Raw genomic sequence first — 14,987 nt, forward strand, 5'->3', positions numbered from 1 at the left:
AGAACAGTGGGAGATGTGCATGTGCATGTGCCGCTAGCGGAGGCATGCTGAGTCTAGGGTCTGCAGCTGGAGCTGGAGGCCACAGATAAGGGAAAGGGTTAGAGCGCAGGATGGATTGGGAGTTTGAGGGAAGGCAGACATGGAGGAAGGTGGATATTGCGTTATGAGGTGCAGCGGCGTGAAGAGCCGTGCTATAGGGTTGAGCAGAGGAGGAAGGGAAGTGAGGCTTTTTAGTGGTGGAATCTGGAGTAGGACCCAGGCTTGCTGAAGGCCTACTGCTCCGGCCCTGTACTTGAGAAGGGCCAACGAAGTCCACAGCAGAACTGCAATACACAGCGGTGTTTCGAGAACAAATCTGCAGCTTTGAACGAATCAACAGTCAATGATTCATGCTACTACATACACACACACACACACACACACACACACACACACACATCTCATTGCTATTTTGATACTGTGAGTTTTTTTTTGTACACAGTGTTGGTATTTTATGTTTTAAAAGCTATGACAATATGACAATGTTTTGGTGAGTTTATAATGTAAATGTAAAAATTATTACATTATGAGCTTAAGATTATATTACGTTTTGAGAAAATTATTACATTATGAACATTTTACTACAATAATAATGTAATACTTATTACATTATGTGCAGTTTTACATTATGCTTTGTTATTACATTATGAGTTGCTACAATGTCAAAAAGTAGTACCAAAGTGGTCCAAATGACGATATTGCATTTACAGTCCTTTCAGTAAACAGTAGTTTTGTGTAAGGTACAGAGTAGAATAAATGAAGAATGAAGGTTTTGACTATTTTGGATATCAAACCACCATTGTGACACAGAGAGAAGACAATTCAGAACAATTCAAGTAGTTAAAGTGCACATTCTCAGGTTTTATTAAGGAGTATTTTCATACATTTTGGTTTCTACATTCAGCAGGATAACCATGATGTTTAGCGCAAAGCAACATTATGTAAATTAAAGTAGTCATGTTAAGTACTTTGTTGCATATTCTTTGACTGCTTGAAGTCTGCAACTCATAGACATCACAAAGTGCTGAGTATTATGCGCTGCCAGGCATGTAATGAAGCCATCTTTAGCTCTGGCTTGTTTTGTGGGGCATATATTCTCACCTGTGCTGTTGTCTTCATTCACCTGTTACCTTGATCAGAAGCACACAAGCTTTTAAATCCCTCTTGAAACTTTTGTCCAGTGAGCTTCTTTCGTTTTCAGTGCTGTGTGCAAAATGTATATAATTGGAAATTAAAATGAAGCTACAGTATTTCTTATTACTCTGGTTTTCATAAGTATTAATTTTACAAGCTCTAAACACTTGTAATGTGGTCACATCTTCAACAGCTAGTTGCATTATATTTATATTATTACATGTAAACAAACATTTGGCACACCTTAACAATTCTTTTATACCTGCTTTGTCCTCTGTAGGGTCACATGGGAGAGTCTATCCAAGCATGTCTTGGGCATGGATAGGTGGATGTACAGCTATATTATTACACTTACATAACCCAGATGACATAAAACCCATAGTCTGTAATAACTTTCCTGTGGGTAATCTCAAGATGTGACCAATAAAGATATTCCAATCAATAAAGCATTCCGTCAGTGCTAATGATACTGGTAGAAATGTGTAATAAGTATTTGCCTCAGCTGTTTTGACAAAATGTTGTTGCAGGGCAGCATGACCATTGCCATGGTAAAGTATCTGTTTATTACACTGTATACGGTGAGATGGGAACTCAACGCCTCAACGCCTCAGCTCCTCTCTTGACAGGATGTCTGCTCCCGTATACAGGTGTTCGGGGATGAAAACTGCCCCCAGGGAGATAAGTTTGCAATCGGCCCATAGCAGGATCTGCTGTACCAGCCTGAACAGTGGCGTGAACGCAGCCCGCCCTATTGATTTATGTAGGAGACTACTGATGTGTCCGTCCACACCAACACATGGTAGGCCCTGACATCTGGAAGTGTCTCAATTCCAAAACAGCCCTCATTTCCAGGCAGTTAATGTGCCACAGGAGATGAGGGCCTTCCCAGCATCCCATGAGTGAGGCGTCTGTTATGATTGTCGTGTAATGGCAACACGTCCCGAGAGAGGGACCCATGGTGAGAAACTGGGAACTCCTACAAATAGAAAGGTTACAAAGCCATTGGTGCATAACCCTTATCATACACATGGGACTTCATAAGGAGTTAAAACCCTTGTTCCTGATTTAGTACTAGTAAGCCCTCTCCCCTGAAGAGGCTCACTTTGATAGCCCAAGCATCAGGACTTATTTTTCTTAGCCGCCCGGGCCGCAATGACACTCCTCAAATCTGGTCTTGCCACAGACGGCTGGGACAGCGTGCAGTGCCCAGACCCCTAGTCCTTGTGAGGGGGGACACTGGACACCACACTAGCCTTCTGCTCGAAGGAAACAACTGGAATTCCTGTGATTACTTCTTCGCTGCCTGAAACCGACAACTGTGTTGACCGCATCACCAAATAGGTCACGGCGAGACAGGGGCATCCCTCAAGAATGGTTTCTCTCTCGCTTTAATTCCCGACAAATTCAGGTTCCTCTCCGTAGCTACCATAGCTGCCATAAAATGACAGATGAAGTGGGCTGTCTGTTTGGTAGCCCGAAAAGACAGGTCTGTGGCTCTGCAAAGTTCTTAACAGTGTCGGGGCGAAGGCCCTGGCCGGTGTCCAACTCCTTCAGCAGGTCATTCTGGTAGGCCTGTAACTCCACCATGGTCTGCAGTAGGGGTGTGCAGCGGAGCCAATATTTTTATCTCTAACAACCTCAAAATTATTTGTATGTGGATAAATTCGGAAGTGGGCGGGGTTTGAACAGGAAATAAATTTTTTATTATTATGTATTTGGTTCTTCTTTATGTAAAGCACTTTGAATTACCATTGTGTATGAAATGTGCTATATAAATAAAATTGCCTTGCCTAATTCTGTTCCCTTCATAGTTTTCATTTAACAAATATTGCTTGTATAACTCATAAAATGCTTATTTTTAATTATAGTGATATTTTTTTAAAATATCTTCTACATGACAATTGACAATCATCCACAACCTCAAATAAGAGAACTCTATATATAAAATACCTGATTAGAAAACATGGAAGTTAAAAGAAAATACTCAGTGTTTGAAAATTGCTAAAACAACTTTTACAAATGCAAATCTGACCAAATTATGAAGAATACATAAATGCTTGCTGGCTCAGGGAGAGAGTGAGGCAGAAAAACATATCATACAAGGTTTAACACATTTAAATAAACATATCAAGTAGAATAACTCTTACTCGCATCAAAGCTCTGATTTCTGAAAGACGCACAATAGCAACACTGCAATTTTATTTGCGATCAAGCTGTCCTTATTTCATTCGTAAAGTTTACACTTATTTGTTTATTATATCGTACAAGGTTTAAAACATTTCAACAGACACATCAAACAGTAGAAAATGTGTATGATGCCTAGTATTTTAGTTGATATTACTCTTTGCAAACTATGATTTCTGACAGGCGCACAGACGCACAACATGGCTATTTGATTTGCAATCATGCTAAGCTCATTTCATTCATATAGTTTACACTCGTTCACTCCACATTCATTATTGCGTAGTGATTTTAGAGATTTATGTATCGTGCTATGCTATCCCCTGGCTCGCCTGTTATCCAGAAAATTTTTTTTATTTGTTTTGAAGCCATTATCCATGTCCTTCCGAATAAGGTATTCGGCTTCGGGCACATCCCTAGTGTGCAGGGAACCACCAGCCTGACCTGCTCATAGGTTTGCATTGCCAACCAAGGCCAATGTAATACGACATGCCCTGGAAGGCAAGGCCAGCTTCTTTAGAGATAGCCCGTGAGCGTCTCCTCAACCTGTGGCATTGACTTATACCCGTGCTTATCCAACCACACGATAGCCGTGTAATCTGACGTTGCAGGGTTGTGAACATGGGTGGAATATGGGGCTTTCCACGACCTTGTGATCTCATTATGGGGGTCGGGAAAGAAGGGGAGGTTCTGCTTTGGTTCCGCTTTTTGGTGGCAAAAACGATCACAGACAAGAGGCCTCTGAAGACAAAGAAGCTGGTTGCACTGTGTTCATTTTATAGACACGTCATGTACTACGTAGCTTCACTTGACTGTGCACAATGGGATTGGCACGTATGTACATGTGATTCAAACACCGGTTCACGCTGAAGACGTTCCCATACATGCGTCAACGTAATGATGCAGCGTCGAAGTTCCCTCAAAAGGGAACTTTTGTTCCACATCTGTCCATTTATTAAATTATTTTAATGATAAATGTTATTTTACTGTACACATACAAGATACATTAGATTTGCACTACATTGTAATACTATTTCTTCCAAATGCTGAGTAAACAGTGTTGTGCATTAACTGAGAATATTCTTAACTAACATTATTAAAATATGAGTGAATGATTAATTTTTTTTATAGATTTATTTACTGATTAAAGCATGCCATGGGAAATTCATGTTGAATGGACATAGCTCCAAAGTCCAGCAGAGGAGGTTTAAAATATTACATATTTATTATGCTACATATCAGCAGTTAGTATTTGGTTATAATTGGCATTTGAAAATAAATAAACAAATAAATAATAGAATGGAAACACTACATAACTGTAACTAAACAGTAATTAGAAATGTAGCTACAAAGTGACACACATGAGGTTGACTGACAATTTGCAGTCCATATTTTGACATTTTCACATTTACAAACGCTTACAATTAGACAATTCATTTCTTTTCTTTTTTTTATGGGTTGACTGGATGTAACAATGATAAAGTCAGATGTAAATGCAACTGTGATTTAATTAGATTGATTAAAGCACATGGTGAGTGAAAACTAACAACTGTGTTGCTGCTTTTCAAAATCCCAGGGGTAAAAGCTTGAGGTGTTCGGATCCGAACCAAATAACATCTCAGCAACACTTTGTTGAACAGAATCAGATGAACTTGAGGATACCATTTTACTGAGCTCAGAACAGAAATAGTCAATTTCAGCAAGGTCAGCCTTTTTAATAACTTTTCCAGCACAATGTGTAGCCTCTTCAGCTTCTTGGCTTATGTTGTGCACAAATGGGCCGAAATCAGTTGTATTGAAATCAAAAATGTTGTTTTTCATTGGGTCAAACACCTCAGGGTTGGGAAGGCTCACTTCAGAGGTATTCCACACAGAATTGCTATGGATTACTTGATTAGAATTACTAGCATTTGACACCATGAAGCTAGGTTTGGATTCTCCAAAAACATCAGATCTATCTCGGATGGGTCCAGTGATTACATTTTCCTCATTACTATAAGCATAGCTCTCTTCATTAGATGGGCAAGAACCAAAGGGGTAACAATCATCAAGTTCGGATCCACTGGGATGATCACTTAGCATATCACAGGACACAGTATTGATGAAAGATATCTGCTTGTCCTCTGGATTATTTAAATCTGTGTAAACTTGTTGAGGACTGAAGAAGTGACACTTAGTAATCATATTACCAGACTCACAGTTTTCTGTTTCTGAGTCAAATATCCCTGTATCAACTGATTCAGGACTGAATGGATCAGGGACATGGATTTCAGAGTCACTCTGCTTACTGGTTTCCAAACCATGGCCTTGAAGGTCAATGCTACATTTGCTTTTGTAAGTAGGTTCTGGACTAAAAGGGGTAGGAGTATCAACTTCATGATAACCAGAATCTAGTCTTGGAGCTTCATGAACAACAGTGTTCATTTCTTCTAATTCAGATACACATTCGACTTGCTCAGCAGGTGTGGGACTGAATGGGTCAAAATACTGGAGTTCAAATTTACTCATGGCCAAGGTTTCAGAGCAAGATGGTTTGTGCTGTTGTGAACTACTGGATTCAAGGCTGAGTTGCTCACAGACATAAACCTGGTCAGTAGCTGATGCATCTGTCTTACTGAGCAGACACAAGAGGTCTTGAACTGTAGAATTTGGTGTACTACTTTCTGTATCCAGGAGTGACAATTCAGGAACATGTTCAGCTGCAGTGGGATTTGCCTTCCATTGGTCATTCCACTCTGAATTATGCAGGCTTTGGCAAGCACTTGAATCCTCAAATGTAAGACATGGAGTATCTAAATCCACCCTCTCAGAATCAGACCCTAATATTTCATTACATTTAGAAGGGTCACTGTTTGTCGAGATCTCCTGCTCCACTTTCTCAAAATTGATCTGGTCGTTAGTAATCTGGCTGTGTTGTTCTGTGTCTTCAGGCTTTGGACTGGAACATTCAAATTCATCTATATCATTGAATTCAGGGCTCAATGCAGTATCCTTCCAAGGCAACTGGTCATGGGACTCATCTTTCTTTATTTCATTGGGCTCAGGACAAACTGGACTATGATTATGTAGTTCAGGGCTACCAGGATCCAATCTCACAGTGAAAAAGAACATATCTCCATATTTGTAGTCATTTACATCTAAAGCAGAGGGTTGAGAAGCACCAATGGAAGGAAAAGTAGAGGCATTACTATTTATATCATGCAACTGTTCACACAGAGGACCTGGACTATTAAGCCTATGATTGGTGGAGAAACTCTCAGTATTTCCAAGTTCAGAATGGCAACAATCTTTGTCATTTACAGCATTTTGTTCAGAAGTGATAATATGATGTTCAAAAATCTTATTAATATCACTTATGCCTGGGAGAGGCTCAGGGTCACACGGACTTAGAGGAAACCCAGTATAAGACCCTGCAATGATGCCCTGTAGACCACACAGTGAGTTAGCTCTTTTAATACAACTGGATCCATCCTGAACTTCAACCCTGTCCTCCTCCTCTTCAGCTTCAGCAAATATACTGGAATCGGCATCAAAAGAATTAAACACCGTAGAACTGTGACTAGAGCCAGATTCATGGACACACTCTTCATTGAACTGAGCTTCTTTTGATAGATCTGGTGTCACAGTATCATGATTTTGGTCTTGTGTGGCATTTATTTGTACACCAGAACTAGCATCACTGCAAGATTCGAGACTCTTACTTTCAGTGGACATGGACACGTAACAATCAAGATTTTCAGTGGACTGTTTGAAATCAGCACCTAGTGGCATATTGATGGGAGTATTAAAGGTACCATAGTCTTTTCCAGCAGACTGAAGAGGGTAGTGTACAGTTTCTGGAAGACTGTTCTCTGCAGTGATGAAGTCATCCTGACAATGCTTTTCCTCTGACATGTTAACCAGGAGAGTGTCAGAGGCAAAAGGGTCTGTGCCTTTAAACGGGTCCCTTGGTAATTGCTCTGAGAAAAACAGCAGCATATTAGTAACTGTCTTAGAATGGATTGACACTCTCTTGTTCTCTGTAATTAGTGAATTTCTGTGTTGGAAAATAGCTAAATGTAGCAGTACTACAAAGCACTGTAACTTTGCCAGTAACAAGCCACATTTTTAAATATGTTTTTATGATTTCTATGTTGAATTGTATTGCACATGCAGTTATACATCTGACCAAACAAAGGTGATAATCAAACTTGCTCTCATGTAGATATGCTTATGCAGAATAAAATCATTAACCTTGGGTATTTCTAAAACCATGGGTTAACGGAATCCTGGGTTATCCTTTTCCATATTTAAATTAATCCTGGGAATTTAGGTTTCACATTGTTTCAAAGTTTTGCACGGTACATTTGTAAACCCCTGGGTTAACATTTTTATTTGCATATTTGCAGTGTCAATGTCATGACTTGTCTCATTCTTACTCCTGTTAGAAGAGGGCGATCTTCCCAACAATCACGATCAACAAAGCAGGATTTCTTAACGGTGAAAAATTACTGTAGTTAAGTAACTGCAGTGTAACTATAATAACTACTGAAATTAGTAGTTGGTAGCATTGGAAGATAGCTTTAAAGAAGAAACTCTTACACTAATACATTTTAGTTATTGTGCAGTTTAAAAAAAACTTACTCAAAACTTTCAAAAATGTGTATACATCATCACAGGAAAAATATGGTAAGAGTAGGTTTTAAACAGAAAGTAACCAACCTGTCACATCAACCTTTAGAAAATAGTCTTCTCCAAATACATCACCTGGAAATTATTGGAAAAATAAGTTTTGAGACACATATAAATGTACAATCCAAACACAAATATGCCATAACAATCACTCACCATCAGTGAAGGGGTTTGGATGGAAGAAGTCAAACTGTCTGTTTGTTGCCTGACTGGGTTGAATAATCTCAAAGTCTTCCTTCTCCATATCAGAAGAGTCAGACTGTTTGAAGAGAGAAACCATAAGCTACTGAGTGTCCAGAACCCAAAAATACAGGTGCATCTCAATAAATTAGAATGTCATGGAAAAGTTCATTTATTTCAGTAATTCAACTCAAATTGTGGAACTTGTGTATTAAATAAATTCAATGCACACAGACTGAAGTACTTTAAGTCTTTGGTTCTTTTAATTGTGATGATTTTGGCTCACATTTAACAAAAACCCACCAATTCACTATCTCAATAAATCAGAATACTTCATAAGATCAATAAAAAAAAAAGGATATTTTAAACAGAAATGTCAGACTTCTGAAAAATATGTTCATTTCTATGCACTCAATACTTGGTTTGGCCTCCTTTTGCATGAATTACTGCATCAATGCGGAGTGGCATGGAGGCAATCAGCCTGTGGCACTGCTCAGGTGTAATGGAAGCTCGGGTTGCTTTAATAGCGGCCTTCAGGTCATCTGCATTGTTGGGTCTTGTGACCCTCATCTTCCTCTTGACAATACCCCATAGATTCTCTATGGGGTTCAGGTCACACGAGTTTGCTGGCCAATCAAGCACAGTAACACCATGGTCATTGAACCAGCTTTTGGTACCTTTGGCAGTGTGGCAGATGCCAAATCCTGCTGGAAAATGAAATCAGCATCTCCATAAAGCTTGTCAGCAGAAGGAAGCATGAAGTGCTGTAGAATTTCCTGGTAGATGGCTGCATTGACTGTGGACTTCAGAAAACACAGTGGACCAACACCAGCAGATGACATGGCAGCCCAAATCATCACTGACTGTGGAAACTTCACACTGGACTTCAAGCAACATGGTTTCTGTGCCTCTCCACTCTTCCTCCAGACTTTGGGACCTTGATTTCCAAATGAAATGCAAAATTTACTTCTGACACATATGGGAGACACTTCTGCCGTTGTCTTTGGTTCAGAAGTGGCTTGGTACGTGGAATGTGACAGTTTTAGCCCATTTCCTGAAGACGTCTGTGTGTGGTGGCTCTTGATGCACTGACTTCAGCTTCAGTCCACTCCTTTTGAAGCTTCTTAAATCGGCTTCACCTGACAATCTTCTCAAGCCTGCGGTCATTCCTTTCACTTGTATACCTTTTCCTACCACACTTTTTCCTTCCAGTCAACTTTCCATGAATATGCTTTGGCACAGCACTCTGCGAACAGCCAGCTCTTTCAGCAATGACCCTCTGTGGCTTACCCTCATTGTAGAGGGTCTTGATGATCATCTTCTGGACAACTGTCAAGTCAGCAGACTTCCCCATGACTGCTGTTGGGATTACTGACATAAACCCAGTATTTATACCCTGAGAATGGTAATTTAATAGAACTTGAAATTAAATATAATAATAATTTTAGATACTGATTTTTTGATTTTGATGAGCAGCAAGCTGTAATCATCAAAATGAAAACAAAAAAAGTCTGGAAATATTTTACTTTATGTCTAATAAATCTAGAATATATTTAAGTTTTACTTTTTGAATTAAATTACAGAAAAAAAAAACCTTGTGATTATAATGGGAGTTTTTGCCTCAGTGCATAACTCGCACTAGACTGAAGTCATGGACAGTTTCAGTGATGGGGATCGTTCTTTGCTCACTTTTTGTATATAATTTATTCCCAGCCTGAATAACCATTTTGTTTTTCGTTCTGAAAAGCAATATATTCATAAACGTTTCTTAGCTTGTTTTGCCTGGAGACAGAAGGCAAAAAAAGAAAAGTTCCCTTTCGAAAGAGAACTCGTGCTGCGTCCCCTAGGGGTCGCTATGGGAAATGCCTCCAACATTACCAGCGTCTGAAGCATAAGTCCAAACACGACAATGAACTTGACAATGGCAGGCGGCAGCCTATGACATTACCGGTGCGACTGTGAGTATAAAGGGGCACCTGTGAAATACGTCACCCTGAAAAAGAATGATATCATCCAGAAAGAGGATGACGTATTTCACAGATGCCCTTTTTATACAAGCTAAGAAACGCTTATGAATATATTGCTCTTTCTTGTCTTCAGGTTTGTTTAAACGTGTGTCTAAACAAGGCGATTATGGCTAGCACTAGCGCTAAGTCTTTTAGACAGTGTGTTCATCTGTGTCAGCATTATCTGACACCTGACGACACGCAATATGTGCGTTATATGCACAGGCGAGAAGCATGCACACTCAGTCCTCGAGGGAGCTGTTTGCGTGCATTGTGAGTGACTCCCTATGCATGTACGGTATGGCAAGATTAGATCTGCCATGGAAATGCAAGAAGCGCAAGCTCCCTCGTAGCCTCCTCGATGAACGTTTCCTGTCGGGACATAATCGTCCCGCTCGTACGAGCCTTCCCTTTCTCCCAGATCTACACGCTGAGGTGGAGAGATCTTAGGGAAAGCCATATTCAGCCCACATCCATCGCACTCAGGTGAATTATGCTGATATTGAGGGAATGCGGGAATATGGGTATGCGTCGATGCCTCCGGTCACGCTGGCTAGCTCTCTCATGGGTGAGGCATCCACATTGAAGGCTCCGTCTCTGCCTACTAAACCGCTGCGCGTCATCTCGGCAGCAGGTCAGACCGGTGCTGTTCTGCAGGCCTACCAGGCTGATCTGCTGAAAGACATAGACACCTGGACCAGGATGAGGGCCAGGGGCTCCCCCGTGAGGCGGTAGAGGAGCTGCGCTGCACCACAGATTTGGCTCTCCATGCCACTAAACAAACCCCCGTGATCAGTTGATCTATGGGAGCCATGGTGGCTACAGAGAGACAACTCTGGGTGAACCTGCCCGACATTGGGGAGAAAGAGGAAAACTTTCTCTCTTTTTTAAAGTAATTGGTTAAATTTAATTATTTGACATAAAGACAACACAGATACATTTAACAAGGTAATTATAAAAAACTGCTCTAAAAATGTTACAAATGTCCCCTTAACAGAAGTTAATTTCTGACCCTGCATCCTACAGAGTTTTTTTTTTCCTTTTGCACAGTTGTTTTTGACTAGGGGAATGAAAGAGATCACATCAAAGAGATCACATGTAACACCAATTTTAATTTCTTTACATTGGCTCCCAGTTAAATTTATAATTAAATTTAAAATTATTCTGATAGTGTTTAGAGCCCTTCATGGTCAAACTCCTGTTTATATAAGGGCCATTCTACAGAATTGGTGCAAACTGCTGTCCCACAACCAAAAAACACATTTAAAAAGCATTTAAGTATTCAAATTTTAGTTTACTAAGATCCTTCTATTATCTATTGAATATTTAAAATATCAGTAAGCTTAATATATATAAAATCATCATTTATTGGGTACTTTCAATTGGGAGGTGGCTGTCCCGAACCCTAACCCCTAAATTTCAAATTGTGAAAATGATATTGAAATAATTTTTGCAATTTTTTCCATTGTTGTTTTTTAAGGAGTTAAAAAAGAAGTTAAAAAAATTATATTTTATTTTTAAATCATGAAACTTTATGTAAAAAAATGTGTCCCGCATTTTCATGTCACCACTGAAACCGAAATGTTTTAGTCCATTGGCTGAGACTGATTTTAACCACATTTGTAGTTAGGTACCATCATTTTGAGTTAAATGTGTTCAAAAGTCTGAAAATGTTGCTTTAAGGAACATCACTACCAAACACACTTTTTCTGCAATTAAGAACACTGTTTTGGGTGTTATTCCATAAAATTTAGTGCTTGTGTCTGTACAACTGTTCAGAACTGTGCTAGGTAACCATGTGCTGATTAGCATCTTTGAGCTAGGCTTAAAAGTATCTAAAATTGTCACTACCAAAACAGTCACGACCGAAACATGTCATCATTGTTTTGGTAGTGACAAAAGGGAAGTATGTGTTTTAGTATGTGAGTTAAAATTCTGCATTGTTATGTGGTGGCTACCAACACATTACTGTCACTACCGAAAATGTGCAGTCACGACTGAAACTTGGGATGTTTTGTCAAAAATAAAGTATAATGCATTATTAACTAAGATGTTATTATAGTGTTTTGTTCAATGTATATTCAAACTAATCAATCCTTAACTTTGAAATCAGTATGATAAACTTTTTTGCCTTTTACAAAGAAAGATTGGATACAAATTACAACAAATCTCATAAATTACACTTGAAATATTTTTTTTTTAAATTGTAATTGTTATTGATTTACCTGTGAAAACATTTTTGTTTTTTAAAAAATAGCAAAAAATGTATTTACAAGGTAGATGGTAAAGGTAGACTAAAGGTGACTGCCTTTGAGGTTGTTGAGCCCGAATTGTGGAATGCTCTCCCTTTGTATCTAAGATCAGTGGATTCAGTGGACACTTTTAAAAAGCAGTTAAAAACCCACTTGTTTAAATTTGCTTTTATCTAAATTGTTTTTTATCCGATTATTTGTTTTTAATGTCTGTCACTCTTATTTTGTTTTCTTTTTTTAAGTTTGGATGTAGAGCACTTTGTGATGTTTGCTCTAGAAAGGTGCTATAGAAATAAAAATGACTTACATTGTGTAAATACGGACTGCAGTTTGAAACAATTAAACAAGCAATGCACTTTTAAGGCAATCAACAAATCTGAATACGGACAAGATTAAAATAAATTGCAAAAAGTAAAAATTACTAAACACATCTCACAACAATGCAAAACAACAGGTACAAGCTCAGTAACACAGTGTATGTGTGTCCTACCTGTGGAGTGGTTGATCTGAACATAATATCCTCCTCTTTGACCTCTGTCAATGTGATCTCAGTGAAAGACGATGAGCCACTGCTCTTCTGTGATCAATAACAGATCATGAGTTCAACAAACTACTAAATAACTAGGAGCACATTACATATTCAAATGAATGCTAATGGACATACCAAGTTCTCCATTGAATACTGCATTTTATCAAGCTCCTCTGCAGTGCTCTCTTGCTCAACATAATCCACTTCCTCTGCTTCCTGTTTAGACATGATCTTCTCACGGTAGACATGATCAAGCTCGCTTTCTACAACATCCACTTTTTCTACCAACTCCTGGTCCAAAACCGCACAATGAGCATCTTCTGTCATCTCAGTCATTGCACTTTCAACTGTTATGAGGCCAGCAACCAGCTCACCTAGCTTCTTTTTAACCTATTCAAAAAAAGGAAAAAAAAGAAAAAATCCATTTATAGATAATTTAATTTATAGAGTTTACACTCATTTACTTTACACACTCTTTATTGTGTAAAGAGAGATTTTAGAGGTTTATGTATAATACTATGATCCCCTGGCTTGTCTGTGATTCCAGCAAACACAAGTACTGATTGTGTCTAAAGAATATTTTTCCTATATTCGGTAGAATTTGTCATTTATTTTGAAGTCATTATCCGTGCCTCAGGCACATCCCCAATTACATCTACAGTACAATACAGTAATGTAAATAAGAATATAACCTAAGTAACTGGTTACATGAAGTCCACGTAAGATCATTTGAATGTTTTTTTAAGAAGGGCAAAAGCAAAGAAGGGTAAGTGAGAGGTCCGATCAAAGAAATTAGGGATTAAAACAGTATGAATAGAAAAGTGCCAACAAAAAAAATAAAGTGGGGTACATGTTAACGTTAAATAAAATGCTCCTTTTTCATTATACCGAAAATGTGCTGGAAGCCCACTGTTACTATAGTAACGAACTACACTTTTACCTGCATCTGATTGACAGATAAATCATCTTATTTCACTGTTGTTGCTAATGTTGAGGTTATTTCAGCTTCGTACAAAGTTTGCTTTGTACATTTAGTTTAAATGTATTGTTAAAGAGGGCAAGCTTTACCATTAAACTGAACTGTGTGCATGCATATTAGACACTTATATGGTTCTTGCTCTGTCCATGCAATAACTGCGTCCTTGTATGAGCCAAGTTTTGTATTTAAACTGCTTAGTGCTCTGGTAATATCAATGATATGACCATATTTCAGGAGCTGCCAAAATTACAATTTAAATTTAAAGCTGCAAGGAGTGATGAAAGGACCCTCGCACCCCGGGCCACCGCCACCCATTGGCCTTAGGAAAACAATGAACAGTGGGCGACATGCATTTAAGCATGTAAATATAGGAGAAATATGGCATAGTCATTTTGACGTGCCACACTTCCATGATTTAACATGTTTTGAACATGTTTGGTACTTCATGGCATATTTAAATGTGTGTCTGGGAGTGAATTACAGTGCAAAGCATGCCATTTTCTGTTGCCAGCAGGTGAAAAAGTGAGAAAGTTACTAGTCACTCAGCATTTTCACTGGCCACAATTTTGACATCGATACCATGGGAAAAACTGCCAATTTTTTAATATTATCTCATAATTTGGCAGCAGGTATATTAGGCTGCTGTCACTTTAAGACCTGATGCACAGATCCATTATACTGTTACACATGTGTTTTTTCTCAACTGATTACGTTTACTTAAAACAACTGACTGTGTTTACAGTATGTGAATATTTGCCAAGACTGGCATTTTGACATTATTTTGTGTGTATTTGACTGTTTAAGCAGCGAAAAAGTACTCAGTTTAGTACTGAGAGGTGGCTTTATGTGCGCGCACTTTGGGTGTGAGCCCTGTAACACCAACAATATTCATCCGGAGCAAATGAAACGAGTGAGTGAGGGGAGGCAGGTTTGTGTGCCAACTCACTGTCGGAAGGATGAGAGCGAGAAAGCGCAGCTGATATTGTATATCTATTGTGCTGAAAATGAGTATTGGA

Source organism: Ctenopharyngodon idella, chromosome 2 (genome assembly GCF_019924925.1).
Source record: "Ctenopharyngodon idella isolate HZGC_01 chromosome 2, HZGC01, whole genome shotgun sequence".
Classification (NCBI taxonomy): domain Eukaryota; kingdom Metazoa; phylum Chordata; class Actinopteri; order Cypriniformes; family Xenocyprididae; genus Ctenopharyngodon; species Ctenopharyngodon idella.